We start from the raw sequence: 16,052 nt of genomic DNA on the forward strand, positions 1-16,052 counted from the left end.
AAGAAAAAATAGATTGGCAACAATTAAGTATCCAATTGGAGAAGTTAATGAAGAATGTTTGTATAAACTCAAATAAAGAAGAAATTAATAAAGTCATGTTGCAAGATTAATTAAAGACACACACTCTGGAGGTGAACAGCAAAACCAAAAGTTAGCACTTGGAAAAATTAATCAAACTGATAAACTTCTATTAAGATTGTTTAAGAAATAGAGAAGACACAAAAATAATAGAAAGGAACATAAGACTTCAATTTGGGGCCAGCGCCATGGCTCACCTGCGGTGCCAGCATCCCATATGGGCGCCGGGTTCTAGTCCCGGCTGCTCCTCTTCCAGTCCAGCTCTCTGCTGTGGCCTGGGAAGGCAGTGGAGGATGGCCCAAGTGCTTGGGCGCCTGAACCTGCATGGGGGACCAGGTAGAAGCACCTGGCTCCTGGCTTTGGATCGGCGCAGTGCCGGCTGTAGTGGCCATTTGGGGAGTGAACCAACGGAAGGAAGACCTTTCTCTCTGTCTCTCTCACTGTCTATAACTCTATCTGTCAAATTAAAAAAAAAAGACTTCAATTTAAAAGTACATATTTTTAAGTTTTAATTCTAAAGAAAATATTATTTTAAAAACCTTATACTAATAAATTTGAATACATGGATGATGCATTCAAATAATTTAAATAATCTCAAAAATAAATACGGATTCTGAATAGATAAGTAAATATATATAATTATATGTAGAGAAAGAGAGATCAAATATCAATCGGAAAATAGTCCCCATAAATAAATAAATAACAGACCCAAATGAATTCTGTCAAACTTTATTTTTTTAAAGATTTATTTAATTGAAATATAGAGCTACAGAGAGTGGTAGAGACAGAGAGAGAGGTCTTCCATCCGATGGTTCACTCCCCCAGATGGCCGCAATGGCCAGAGCTGCACCAATGTAAAGCCAGGAGCTTCTTCCAGGTTTCCCACATGGGTGTAGGGGCCCAAGAACTTGGGTCATCTTCTACTGCTTTCCCAGGCCATAACAGAGAGCCGGATGGGAAGAGGAGCAGCCAAACTAGAACTGGCGCCCACATGGGATACTGGCGCCTGAAGCCAGGGCTTTAACCCACTGTGCCACAGCACCAGCCCCCTGTCAAACTTTCAACTAAGAAACAACAACTACTGTATAGAAACCATTTCACAAGTCTGAGGAGACAGAGGTGCTAAGCAACTCATTGTATGATTCTAGTGTAGCTTTGATACCAAATGACTGTCATATGACTGTGAGGGTAAGAAAGACCACCTCAAACACATGTAAAATACCAAAGTCATAAAGAAAAGGATTAACACATTATTCTGTAACAAAATTTTAACTCTGTTCAAGAAACTATAAACAAGAGAAAAACTGGGTGAAAGTGTTGTAACATTTATAGCAAAGGACCTGCTCTCATTCTGTTATCAGCAGTGGCTGGTTTGCCCCAATTTTCTCTTGGCCAAGGGAGTAATGACTTACAGTTCAGAGAGATAACAGCAGGGATAGTAAAGCAAAGTTTATTAAAGTACGTCCCAAGAGATGAACAGGCCAGTTGAGAGAGCACGTAGCACTCTCTTTTCCTGGTTTGAGGCTTTTATCCCTAAGGGATGGATGGCATTGACTAGTGATGTGGCTCTGATGCTCACAATTTGTATTTGTGATTGACATCTGGGAGTTGCACAGCTTTGGGCTCTGTGTGCATATGGCTATAAACTGGGCTCTTCTGGTTTGGCTGAGCTCCCATTTGATCAGGATACTTTAACCTGAAGTTAAATCGCTGAGTGCGTAATCTTGGGTGGGGACCAGTGGAGAGTAGGATCCTTTGTGTCACCCCTGAAGGAGCATCTTGTAGCTCTTCCCCAGTCACTGATATCTAAAAATATGCCTGACAATACATCCACAAGAAAAGAGCAAAGAAAATTGAAACATAGGCAAAGAATAGGAACAGGAAATTCACAAGCATCTGAAAAAAATGCTCAGTCTCACCAGTCAGTTTTGGGCCAAATGCAAATAAAAGGAAGGCAGAAATGATTTTTCATACACTGGATTGGCTATAAACAAGAAAGATTAATATCAAATGTTGGCAAGCATGTAAGAAGACAGGTGAGGTTTTTAGGGAACAAATCAGGCAGTAATCTATCACACTTTAGATGCATGTATTTTTTAATTCAATAATTCCACAACTTGTTTCTACTCTAAAGAGATACTTGTGTATGTGGAAAAAATAAGCAGGTACAAACAAGGTTATTCACTGTTGCACTACTTGTAGCAGTAAAAACTGAGAGGATAGAAACCTAAATGATCATTAAAAGAGGAACAGTAGGCCAACAATGATGAATCTGAGTCATGAAAATGTATGCAGCCATTAAAAAGAATTAGAACATTCTGGCACAGAAAAATACCCAAGAGACTTGGCTAAATTAAAAATAAATAAACGTGGCCGGTGCTGTGGCATAGGGAGTAAAGCCATAACCTGCAGTGCTGGCATCCCATATGGGCTCCGGTTCAAGTCCCGGCTGCTCCATTTCCAATCCAACTCTCTGATATGACCTTCGAAAGCAGTAGAAGACGGTCCAAGTCCTTGGGGCCCTGCACCTGTGTGGAGACTCAGAGGAAGCTTCTGGCTCCTGGCTTCAGATCGGCGCAGCTCTGGCTGTTGCGGCCATCTTGGGGGAGTAAACCAGTGGATGGAGGACCTCTCTCTCTCTCTCTCTCTCTCTGATTCTGCCTCTTTGTAACTCTGCCTTTCAAACAAATAAATAAATCTTTAAAAAAATCAAAAAAATAAATAAATAAAAACAAGTTGAAGAACAGTTCACACCATTTGATACCATTTAGGTTAAAGTCAAATACAGATTTGCTTAAATACAGATTTATTGCAAATACACACCAAGGAGCCGGAGCAGCTTTGCAGGCTGGGCGCCCGGACAAGGTGAACGAGGCACCCTGCTCTCCTCAGGGCTCAGCTGGTGGGACTCAGGGCCCAAACCGCGGCTGTTGTGTCTAAAAAGAGAAAACAGGCAGTGGGCCAGCTCTGGCTACGGGGCCGGTCCACGGCGCCACCTCGGCGACATGCCAGGAGCAAGGCTCGAGGCAGCGGTTCCCGCCACGCGGCCTGCACTGCACACGGCCCCTCAGCCACTCTCCCAGACACTGGCTCACCGATTATTAAAGCAGGGAGGGAACAGAGAAAAAGCAACACAAAATATAATCAGGAAAGAAGTCACCATGGAAGTGAGCCCCCGAGTTTCCGGTGTAGCACAATCCCATCCCACCGCCACAGAGTGACAGGACACACACACACACACACACGCACGCACACTCACGCACACCTCCTTCCACCAGGCTGGGCAGCTGTGTGCAAATCCTAGAGCCTCGATGGAAGTGTGAGGCAAAGGGAACACAGTGGGTGACAGGGAGCAGTCAACAGGGGCAGCGCGGTGCAGCCAGACCCACATAGCAGACGCGTTCTCCCGGGCAACCGGTCCATCTGTCCCAACGTGGCGACGACGGAGATAGATGATAGCTATCTAGCTAGATACATACATACCCACACATGTACAGATTTATATATACAATGTACACATATAAATGAAGATAAATAATACAGATATATAAATATCTGAAAAGAAAAAAGCATGCACTCCACAAGTTGAAAAGAGCATTTGCACTAGCTGATAGAATAAAAAAGGGAGAGAACGATCCAACATGGGAAGTGAGATACACAGCAGACCCATTGAATGGCAGATGTCCTAAACAGCACTCTGGCCTCAGAATCAGCCCTTAAGGCATGCGGATCTGGCTGAAAAGCCCATGAGAGTATTTCAGGCATGGAAAGCCAAGACACTCTGGGGGGAAACAAAAACCTAAATGAAAGATCTCCGCGAGTGAGATCCCAGTGAAAAGAATGGGTCATCAAAGAAGGAGGTATCTTTCTCTGAAGGGAGGAGAGAACTTCCACTTTGACCATGGCCTCGTCTAAATAGGATCAGAGTTGGTGAACTCAGGGGGCTTCCATGGCCTTGACAGCTCATGACAAGAGCCTAGGGTGATTACTGATGCCATAAACAAGAGTGTCAATTTGTTAAGTCAACAACAGGAGTCACTGTACACTTACTCCTCATGTAGGATCTTTGTCCTTAGTGTGCTGTACATTGAGATTTAATGCTATAACTAGTACTCAAACAGTATTTTTCACTTTGTGTTTCTGTGTGGGAGCAAACTGTTGAAATCTTTACTTAATGTATGCTAAACTGATCTTCTGTATATAAAGAGAATCGAAAATGAATCATGATGTGAATGGAAGGGGAGAGGGAGTGGGAAAGGGGAGGGTTGCGGGTGGGAGGGACGTTATGGGGGGAAGCCATTGTAATCCATAAGCTGTACTTTGGAAATTTATATTCATTAAATAAAAGTTAAAAAAAAAAAAAGAGCATTTGCTTCTAAGGAGGAACCTGAAATGAAAGTGAGAGGAGGGTAGGAAGAAAAAGAATGCTTATGAGTCTGCTGTTGTGGCACAGTGGGTTAAGCAACTGCATGTGATGCCAGCATCCCATGTCACAGCATGGTTTAAGTCCCAGCTACTCCCCCTCCCATCCAGCTCCCTGCTAATGCACCTTGGAAAGCAGTGGAGGATGGTCCAAGAACTTGCCACCCATGTGGGAGACCCAGATGGAGTTCTGGCTACAGGCCTCAGCCTGGCCCAGATTTGGCTATTGCAGTCATTTGGGAAGTGGAAGATCTCCTCACCCCACCCACCCTCACCTCCACCTCCTCCCTCTCCCTCTCTCTCTCTCTCTCTCTCTCTCTCTCTCTCTATATATATATATATATATATATATATGTCACTCTACCTGTCAAATAAATAAATTTTTAAAAAGAAAAAATGTTTATGTACTTGTATTATGTGACTTGTTTTTAAGATCACTTATAAATGTAGGTAGATTTTCAGTACCTTAGGAAAAGGCCTTCCCCTGTCTAAATTCCTGCTCTGTGTCAGGCATCTGGGCCCCTGTTTTACATTCCAGACTAGCTGCATTCCTGGTGTAGCATGACTCAGCCAACCGTGCCTTGGGCTAGGCCAGAGTACACCAATTCTGTGCTTTAGTCTGGGCTCAATATTCACTCAGGCCAACCAAGGGCAAGTCAGTTTGAGTTCTTTTCTTGTATCTAGCTCAGTTGTGTAGCAGTTAAAATCACAATGGGGTAGGAATGACAGTGCTAGCAGTCTCATTCTACAGATTGCCTCCTCCCATCCTCTTGGTGCCTTTGTAACCAGCCAAGCCAGTCAGGGTAGAGGGTAGGTGGAGATTTCCAAGGAAATGCTTGTCGCCTTCACGCACTGCTCACAGCACAAGGGCAAGCTGGGGATCCACGGCTGGAAAATTCTGAGTGCAGCAGAGGGTTCCCTGACCATCTGGCAGACCACATACAGTTTTTCTTGCACTCTTTTTGGATAAATGTAGGGCAGACAAAATGGTCCTTCACCCCTCAGATGAAGCCCTGGTAAGATGATCCACAGACCACAAAGACTGAATTGGGAGGGAAGGGATGAAGGAGGGAACCCAAGCACCATGAACAAACTGCTTAAGAAAAGACCATGAATACAAACTTTACTTACAGGTCAGTGGCATCCCAATAGGAGAGGGAGTGAGAATGTGCACCACAGCTACGTTAATTATAAAGCTTAAAGGCCACAACTAACCACACCATACTCTTTCCAAAACCCTGAATCCCTCCTCCTTTCTCCTTTCCTACCCTAAAATAATCTAACACAATCCTGCAATAATTACAAACTGGGGGAAAGGCAAACCATTCTGGGAAAAGAAAAAAAATAGCAGCTGCTCTAGATATCTTTTTCAGACTTTGGCGAGGATTGTTTAAGTTATTTCTCATTTTCTTTTATTCTTGGCTGGCTTGACAACCCTTCAGGATTTCAGCTGGTTCCAAACACAAGCTCAATAAAGATCATTCCGGAGAAGTTTCATATTCCTAAGATTCCTTAAATTTCTCTTGCTTTAACTTAGGAAATGAGGTTGAAGGAGGATGAAAAACAGCCCAGATTGCACCATTTCCTATGCAAGTTTCTTGTGAAGCAAGCTGTGCCTCTTTCCAGCAAGAACAGAAAGACGCAGTTCTGACTGGGAGGTGGGCGGTGGGCTCCTTGAAGCAGCAGTAGGACTATTTGTCTTTTGAAAAGGCCCCAGCAGGCCCAATCACTGAAAACTTTTTGTAGAGGAGGGGGAGAAGAAGAGAAGATCTGTGTGCCAACCATCTAAAAAAGCCAGCGATTGTACTGTGGACGCCATTCATCACCAAATATTTATTTTCACCTATGGTGTGCCAGGCTCTGTTCTAGATGCTGAAGATAGAGCAGTGAAGGCAGTCACATGCCTGAGCCCCTCAGCAAGTTTCTGTGCCCAAGACTAAACAAACCGCAAAGAAAATGCCACGGAAGCCCTTTCCCTGACTGCCGGCTCTCCGCCGGGGTCACAGATTTCTCCTCTGGCTCCGGCTCTTCCTTCTGCCATTCCCTCTCTGCACCCCTGGTTTATTGCACCCTTTACCTTTCCCCTGTGTAATCACATGTCCTTCTGTAAACATCCAAGGGAAACAAGCAGGACTGAGAAGCTGATGGAAATGATACCTATGACTCAGAGGAGGATGTTTTTCTAGTTTTCCTTTATATAGCTCTCTTCTCAGAAGAACCTAAGCGCCTTTTCATTTAGGACTCGCTCATCTCTTCCACTGCAGTGATCTCTCACTCTGGCTCTGACTGGAGCATCTACTTTCCACGACCTACTGCTGTGGGTCTCCAGCTCACCTGCATTCCCCCAGCGGCTTCGCAATCATTTGTTTTCTTAAGCAGATTTTTTTTCACCCTTCATTCAGGCTCTTTCAAAAAAAAAAAAAAATCTTCATCCTCCTCAAAGTTCCCTACCAACATCCACTCAACCACCACACTCAATCACTACCTCAACAAATGCCAGTGTTCGTATTTCATGGAGAAAAAATAGAAACCATTAACAAAGAACTTCTTCCATTTCCATCACTCAAACCTCGTGGGTCTCTGCACTGGCACCTATTTTTTTCACCATGCACAGAAAAAGGGTGTCCCCCTCTTTAAGGTTGGTCTTTGCACCAAACTGTTGCATCTACCCCCTTTAGTTCCCTCAGGGAGACCAATAATAAAGGGAACCATGATAGAATCTACATAAAGTACTATCAAGTGGAATACGGACTGCCACTTTCCCCCTCACAATCTGCTTTCTGGGATGTTTTCTTAACTTTACCTTCAATCCTGCTAGTGAAATTTGTATTTTGCCAATCATACATTTTTCATTCTCAAAATGTCCTCATATTTCTGATCATTCTTTTTATTGCATCCTTGCTCTTGTTTTAGGTAGGCAATATAATCTCAAATCTATGAAAATATTAATGACAGTTTGTTATTAAAACAAACATGACCTGTGTTTGTTGTTTTAATAAACCAAAAATACAGAAATTTCTTTATTGTAGTCCTCTTGATTTCAAGTGACAATTAGGAACCAAGGTACAGGGCCTGAAAGGAAGCAAGGAGGAAGCCAAAGAAAAGCATTTACTCCCGGGGCTCTGGTCAGTTTCACCTGTAAATGGGAATAAAAGAAAATGGTAGGAAGTGGAGGCAAGAGGAGGAGGAAGAATCCCTAAGTGAGACCCGAGTCCTGCAATGAATTCACAGCAGGCTTGCACCCTGTTTCATTCCAGGTGGTATCTGGTCATCCTGTAGGAGAGTGGCCAACTGGAACAGTACAGCCTCCATCTACCAATTTGGAGGGTCACAGATCAGGATCAGGAGGCCCCATTAGTGGAGAAGGTGCAGAGGAACAATTATATCATGAGCAGGAAGCAGGGTGTTGGAGCTTTTTACACGGTAAAGCTGGTGTGTGGCACAGTGGGTTAAACTGCCACCTGTGATGCCAGCATCCTAGCACCTGCTGGAGTCCTAGTTGCTCTGCTTCCAATCCAGCTTCCTGCTAATAATGAGCCTGGGAAAGCAGTGGAAGATGGTCCTATTGCCAAAGCCCCTATCACCCATGTGGGGAACCAGGATAGAGTTCTAGGCTCTTAGCTTCAGCCTGGCCAGCTCCAGTGACTGCGGTCATTTGGGGAATGAACCAGTAGATGGAAGGTTTCTTTCTCTCTCTCTCTCTCTCTCTCTCTCTCTCTCTGTCACTCTACCTCTCAGATAAATAAAAAATAGATCTTACAAAAACAAAAAAGTAAATTGACTTCTGCCCCTAAGGTATTCTGTCAACTTTATGGGGTCTTGGTCATTACTCAGTGTATGCTTGTGGGTATCCCCATTCACATCAGTCACGTTCCTGAACTCCAAATTTATATCATTAATTAGCTAATGAACAACTCTACTTTGACATCCTAAGGGCACTTCCAACTAAGATCATCGTTTCCTCCAAACTTGGTTTTTTCTTTTATCTCAGTAAATGGCACTACCACCCACTCAGTTACCCCAGTAAGAAACCTCAGGATAATAATTTTTCTTAAAGTCCCTCAGTGTTATCCCTGTGTTTCCTACTTGTTGAAGAAACATAGAGGATGTAAATCTTGAGATCTCTCCGTACATTTAACTACTCTATCTCCAAGATGAGTGACTCATGACTTACGAATTTGGAAGGGACAGACTGGATATGCTCATTCCGCACCACTCTTCCTCCTCTTGGCTGCCAGCACAGGGACACACATGCTCTAAGTCTCCAGGAGGAGTCTTCCCCAGAGGGTGTCACAGGTTGGGGTTCCCAGGAAGCAGATTCTGAGATGAGTGCACAGATTCTCCAGGAAATGCTCCCGAGATCAACATCTGTGGAAGGAAAGGGAAGAAGAAGAGAAGGAAGGGAAAGGGAAAGATAGAATGAGAAGGGCAGAAACAGGGAAGGAGAGAAAGGGAGCAAGACTGAGCGAAGGGAGAGGCTGAGCTGAGGTCAGTCTCAATGCTAGCCTGAGCTAAACCTTGAGGAGCTCCAAAGCTGGGATGGCCTTTCAAGGTTGTCTCAGACTGGGACTAGGGAAATGCTTCATTATTTCTCACTCTGATCAGTCATGAATGTGGGCTACCACAACAAGTGGGCACGACTTTGGACCAGTGGCTCTCTTTAGCCAAGGCTATCCCTACAGGTGGTTGCAGCTGAGGGTGTTCGCTCACAGCTCTCTCAGAGGCAAGGGGAATTAACCCTTTATTTCTAGAAAGGGCTGTAGGTGGCACACCACAAAAGTCACCTCACAGGCCCTAATCTACCTGCCCTAATCTAAGGGTTAATTTGCATCTCATTTGGCTCTCATACTAAGACCTCCACCTCAGTTTTTTTTTTTTTTTCCTTTCAACAACAAAAAGACTGAAATGTTATAAGACTCCTGATGTTTTAGAACTCAGCTGCCAATTCTTTGCTTCATGGCTTTATTTTTCCTGGGGCTTAGGCTGGGACAATGGATGCCATCGAAATGAAAAATAGGAGTGGGCATTTAGTTTAGTGATTAAGACACCAAGTCGCAATTCAGAGTGCCTAGGTTGAATTACTATCTCTGGCTTTTACCTCTAACTTTCTGCCAGTGTAGTCCCTGGGAGGCAGCAGTGATGGCTCGAGTGGGTTCCTGCCATCCACATGGAAGACCCAGACTGAGTTCCTGACTCCCAGCTCCAGCCTAGCTCCCTTCCCTTCGGCGTCAACACTGTGGACATCTGGGGAGTCTACAAGCGGATGACAGTGCTGTCTGTCCCTCCTTCTGTGCACCTCTGCCTCATGAATAAATTACAAAATTTAAAACATGTAAGAGTTCTCAGTATCCTTTTCAGAACTCCACTGGATGGAGCCAGTCCTTGCCTCTTTCCTGAACTACAGCTACTGATTTCTGTCTGTCTGTCCTCTCTCCCTTATTACTCCCTCCAGTTTTTTTTTCCCTACACTCTTGCTAAAGGGAGATTTCAAAAGCAAAGATCTGATCATCTCATTCCTAGTTGCTTAAAATTCTTTGCTTTCTCAGTGCCCTCAGGATTAGGCTGAACCTTCTTAACACAGCTGAGTAGGTCAATGAGACTTGATTTGAACTCACCTGTTGGGACAGATTCTCTTAACACTCCCTTATTACAAACCTCTTTACTTGATGCTGTAGGAAAGTATTTGAAGTCTCCATTATCAACCAAGCCATTTCTTGACTCTGCTGGGTTTTTTTTGTTTTGTTTTGTTTTTTTGTTTTTTTAAGGGAAAGGGTTTATTGGGGAAAACCCAGCAAACCCAGCAGACTGGAGGAAAGGGGCAAAGAGGGAAAAAGAGAGTAAGAGAGAAAGAGGAGAGAGGAGAGGGGAGAGAGGAGTGAGAGAGAAGAGGAGGCTAGAGAGAGTGAGCAGAAGAGAGAAGCCAAGAGCCACTTGTTCAGGAACAGGTCCTTTCAAAACTTTGCCCAAGGGCGGGTACGGAAGCAGGAGCATCGAATCCCATTAGGATGGGGGTGGAGCTTGACAACAGCGGTTGGGTCATGTGGCTACCTGGCTTTCAGCAATGGCGGGGGAAGCCAGGGCCTAGGATGCAAATCAGGGTGTAGATCGCACCATAGATAAAACTGTGCCAATTTCCTAACATTTCCCCCTTTTGTTTTTTATAAAGCAGGAGTTGTATGAGATTACATTAGTCCCAAAAGTCCAGGATGGGTAGAGGGATGATGATCTGTCTTTAGAGCTACTTCCTGCTGACATGGGGTGACAAGGTACTCTTCACTAGCATGGGGTGATGTCTCAAGCCGCTGTCTCCTGGGTGGGGAGCCAAATATATCCCTGTAGAAGTATTTGGCTGACAGCCGGGTTGCTGAAGTCTTCGTTCATTCCATTATCACCTGCTGTAAATACTTAAACAGACACTGCAGTATAAAAGTCAGGGTGAGAATAGCAACCAATGATCCTAAGAGTGGCATTAACCAAGTAATGAGAGGATTTCATAGAGAGTAAATGAGGAGTGGGTCTCTGGACCCTTGTGAGGACAGTTTGATAGATGTGGCTTAAAGCTGATCCCAGCCAAGACTGGGAGAAAAGGCCACTTAACTTTTGCAGGTAGAGGAGTCTGTCTGTAGAGAAATTCTGAACAATCACACAATATCAAGTTGGGGAGAGGACCATCAGTACACACAGGTTGGGAGCAGAGCCATTGGTGTTACAGTAGAGGCTATGATTACAAAGGAATAAGACCCAAATGGGCTAGATACAAAGGACTGTTATTAGAGAACCTAAGAAAGGTGCTATCTAAGCTACAACTAAGTTTTCTGATTGAGAGGCAAATAGAACCTGACAGAAGGGGCTTGATAATAATCTGGTGGGCTTTAAGGCTTTGCAAATTATGAGGCCCAAACTTATCTATCTCTTCATAGGGTACATCCTAAGGGAGGTGTGAACCTCCTTGGGGAAGGCACCCTGTTGACTTCCATTACCTACCTGGCCTGGGAGGAGAGCTGGCTAGGTAAAGGCAGGTGGCATCTCTAACAGGAAATTTACAGTCCTGCCTGCAATGTTACTAACCCTACTTGGCCATCTCCACAGCTGCGGTGGTCACTTTGGAAGCTGGGCTGAGTGAAGGGCTATTCAGCTTAGGGCCAGTAAGATCTGTGGCTCTGACCTGGGCATCCTTCAACTCCAGAGCAGTTCCATTTCCAGTGATCCAACTCTTAGCAGAGCTTCCAGGGCTCTTCACAAGCTGACTTCTGCTGAAGCCCAGGCTTACCACATTGAAAGCCACTGCAGTGGACTGGCCTGTTGCTTCTGATGCCTAGCTTTCTTTTCCTCCTGGTTTTTGTTAAAGCAGACCAGAGGATGCAAGTCAAGGGGGTGCTCAAGTCCCATCTCTAATCTTTGGTGGCCTAAACTAGAAGTCTATAGTCACAGGCATGTTCTGGTAGTGCTTTTTCTGAGATAGACATGCCCATGAGGAAAGCTATGTCCTTACTTTAAAACTTTCTTTCTTTTTAGTCTGAAAGAGAGGTTTTCCCTGTTTACTTTGATGATGGCAAAGTAAATCTAGCTATAAAATTATAATTTAAGCTTTCGTTTTGGCTATGCTATTACAGAAAATGTTAGCTATCCCTTTTATAAGATATAAAGATCAAATGTTGCATCTTGGAGATTCCTTCATAATAGAATTAGTTTCCTACCTTGAAGAGAGTAGAGAAATCAGAGAACAAGTCTGGCTTAGAACAGAGAAATAAGGAGCAAGTCCCAGATCGCTTACTGACAATAGCAATATCAAATGAAAACTTAGCAAGCAGATTCAACCATTAGATAACAACTTAAGAAAACATTTACCAGAAGGTCCAATGCCGTCCATAAACTTTAAGAATACATGTATTTGGAAACATCTCTTAATTATCTAACACGGTGTACCTTGTTTAACCAGCAAACTTAAGCACAAGCATATAAAATGTTTTTAGTTTCTACCCACCAACAAATTTAAAACATCTGATAGAGATTCAGATCACATGAATCAAAATATAACTTTGATTAATTTTAGCCATTTAAATTTATGGGCAATCTTTTTGACTCTGCTGTTTTAACTATTTTCTTAAATTAGTGTATGTTGAACTGTGTCCTTGTCTGTTTCATTCAACTGAATGTGAGAATTTGGAGAGCAGGGACACTTTCCTAGTCTTACAACAGGCACTCAATAAATATTAAATGAATGCAAGAATATATCCAGGAAGAATTTATGGCCTGTGACATGCTTATTTATTAGCAGTAGACACTAAACATTTTGAAAAATGTTCAAATTTACTATTAAAAAGTCACTCTGAAACAAGAAGGTACAATTTTTCACTTAGAAATTGGTATAGTTACTAACAATAACAACAATAGGGTAGCAACAGCTTGGTGAAATGGGTGTCTGGTGAACTGCAAGTATCAGAAAAGCATTTTGGCAATAGCTAACAAGAATTTCACAATACTGAAGTCACACGTCTTAATAATGACACATCTAGAAATCTATCCTGGGTAAGGGTCTGACTTAGCAGTTAAGACAACTGCCTGGGATCTAAGAGCTCTGGCTCCACTTCAGCTTCCTGCTAATACACACCCTGGGAAGCAGTGGTAATGGTTCAAACAGCTGGGTTCATACCACCCAGGTGGGAGACCAGGCTTGAGTTCCCAGCTCCTGGCTTTGGTCTGGCCTAGCCCTAGCAATTGCCAGCATTTGGGGAGTGGATCAACAAACAGGAACATGCACTCTTAAGTGTCCCCCTCTCCCCTCAACCCACTCCTTCTCAAATAAAAATAAATAAGTAAAAATAAAACAGAAATCTATCCTATCATTACTCTTACTTTTCTGAATTTTGCAAATTTTCTACAATAAGTATATATTCATTTAATATAAGAAAAAATGTGTCATGCTTTATTTGTTGAAGAGTGAAGTGAGAGTTGGTGGAGCTGTTGTTCCGATCCATGCAGCACCCATCTACCCCCTGTTCTTCCGGTTGCAGTCCTATCCCTCTCCTTTAGAGAAGTGCCTTCCCCTCAAATCCAGGTGCTTCTGATTGTCAATCAAGGAACAAGGTGGAGACATGACTCAGACAAAAATAATCATATTTTCTCTCCCAATAATTTAAATTTTAAATGAAGGCACAGAGGAACAAGAAGGTATTTAAAGCTGGTCTTCAAGAGGCAGAATCTTAGAAAGTTGGGTAAGGCACTTTCATTTCTCTTTTTAAAGATTTTTTGTTTGAGAAAGAGAGAGAAAAAAAGAGAGAGAATGAGAGAGGAGAGAGAATATCTTGTATCTGAGCCACAACAACTGGGGCTAAGCCAGGCCAAAGTCAGGAACTTCATCCTAGTTTCCCATATGGGTAGCAGGGACTCAAGTATACTTGAGCCATTATCTGCTGCTTCTCAGGCACATTAGCAGGGAACTGGATTGAAGCAGAGTATCTAAGACTTGAACCTGCACTCTGATATGGGATGTGGGCATGCCAAGGTGGGGCTTAACTCACTGTGCCATAACACCCACATAGGAAGTATTTTTTAAGATCTCTGTTAAAATTCCTGGATACTTTTCCTTCTTTTTGGTCATTCATAAGCTCTTTTAATTCTGTAAGCTACTCCATGTGGTTCCATAAATCTTTTTTATTTAAGTTAGTTTCTGGTCCTTGCAATAACTCTAATGATCCAAATAATAATAAATAATAAGCAAGGGGAGGATTATCCTCTATCCTCCCCCATCCACAAATCTGCCACTATAACACAACAGTTTTTATTTGTTTATATTACCTACTGAATTACTTTTGTATATTTAAAATCACGATCTCTTCCTTTTAGATTTTCCTACTTAACATTATACCTGCAAAAATGTTTGATGTTTTTACAAGCTCTTCTATTCATTATTTTTAATGCATGTTATCTTGTGTTGGTATTTCAAAATGTATTATATTTTGAACCAGTGTTTCAATATTTGAACCGGTTTTATTATTTCACGAACAGACATAATGTTTAAAATAAACACATTCACAGCAAGCATTGTGCTTCTACTATTTATTTCCTTAGCATAAATTTACCAAATGGAAAAAACATATCTGCTATAGTGTTATCCTTTTCCCTTCATGCATTTGATGTGTTGTGTTATAAAGTGAAAGATGCTTTTGTGCTACAAGTAATTTTCTGTTTTCTATACCTGGATTTCCATTTATAAGATATTATCAGATGAGGCAAGTTCAGATTAATAGAATTTTTTTTAATTTTTTGCCAAGCAGAGTTAGACAGTGAGAGAGAGAGAGAGAGACAGAGAGAGTTATAGACAGTGAGAGAGAGACAGAGAGAAAGGTCTTCCTTCCATGGTTTCACTCCCCTAATGGCCACTGCTCCGAAGCCAGGAGCCAGGTGAGCCTCCCGGTCTCCCATGCGGGTGCAGGGACCCAAGGACTTGGGCCATCCTCCGCTGCCCTCCCGGGCCGAAACAGAGAGCTAGACTGGAAGAGGAGCAACTGGGATTAGTACCTAGCGCACCAACCAGGACTAGAACCTGGGGTGCCAGTGCCGCAGGCAGAGGATTAGCCGAGTGAGCCACGGCGCCGGCCCAGATGAATAGATTTTACTTGGCTATTAATTGTGCTCTATATTATGACTGTTGCTGGTATAATTACAAATTTTAAAGTAAAAATGTATTGAATATAACATACATGAAGAAAATGGTGCAAATTACAAGGGTAGATACTCAATGAAAGTGAACATACCCATATAACTACTACAAAGGTCAAGGAAAACTTCTGGTACTCTAAAAGTTTCCTTGTGCTCCTACCCAATTATTACCTTTGTCAGGTAACCACAATCCCAAAGTCCGTCATGATAACTTATTATCTTCTGTTCCTGAACTTTAAATAAACATGCCCTTTTGAGGATAGTTTCTTTGATTCAATATTGTCCTAAGTAGCAGTAACTCATTCATTCTCATTGCTGTGTGGTATTACATTGAACATATTTACCATAATTTACTTATCCATTCTGTTTCTGATAAATACTTTCCAACTTTTGGTTACTGCAAACAGGTCTGGAATTGCTGGGTTATAGATTATGTACCTATTCACCTTTCCTAGACACTGCTGGTTTTCCAAAATGGTATACCACTTTATATCCTTATCAGTATCATGGGAAAGTTCCAGTTGTTTCATGTCCTCAGCAATCCTTGTTACAAAAATTTATTTGAGAGGCAGAGACACAGAGAAAAAGAGCCCTCATCTGCTGGTTCACTCCCCAAATCAAACAATGGCCAATACTGGGTGGGGCCAAAGCCAGGAGCTGAAAAGTCAACTAAGGTCTCCAACAGGAGGTACCAAGGTACTCCAATATGGGATGTGGGCATCCTAAGGAGCATACTAACTGCCAGGCTAAATGCCTGCCCATTTAGTATGCATTTTCAATATTTTTAAAGACATGATAGGTAAATAATGGTATTCTGATTTCAATTTTTGCCTTTTGTATTATGTATTGACTACTTAGATGTTCCCTTTTATGAAATATCTATCTAGGTC

The 16,052-nt window shown here is 42.7% G+C and overlaps 1 long non-coding RNA gene across 5 annotated transcripts in view; it reads right to left on the minus strand.

Annotated features, from left to right (window-relative positions):
* The window catches only part of LOC103347699 (uncharacterized), a 235,251-nt gene that overhangs the window by 184,602 nt on the left and 34,597 nt on the right, over positions 1-16,052 (minus strand). For all 5 annotated transcript variants that reach the window (XR_011386696.1, XR_007918274.2, XR_011386697.1 and 2 more), the window contains exon 2: positions 2,902-3,014. This is a non-coding gene — a long non-coding RNA (uncharacterized lncRNA). The remainder of the gene's footprint in view (positions 1-2,901; positions 3,015-16,052) is intronic.

Source organism: Oryctolagus cuniculus, chromosome 2, assembly GCF_964237555.1.
Source record: "Oryctolagus cuniculus chromosome 2, mOryCun1.1, whole genome shotgun sequence".
Taxonomy (NCBI): domain Eukaryota; kingdom Metazoa; phylum Chordata; class Mammalia; order Lagomorpha; family Leporidae; genus Oryctolagus; species Oryctolagus cuniculus.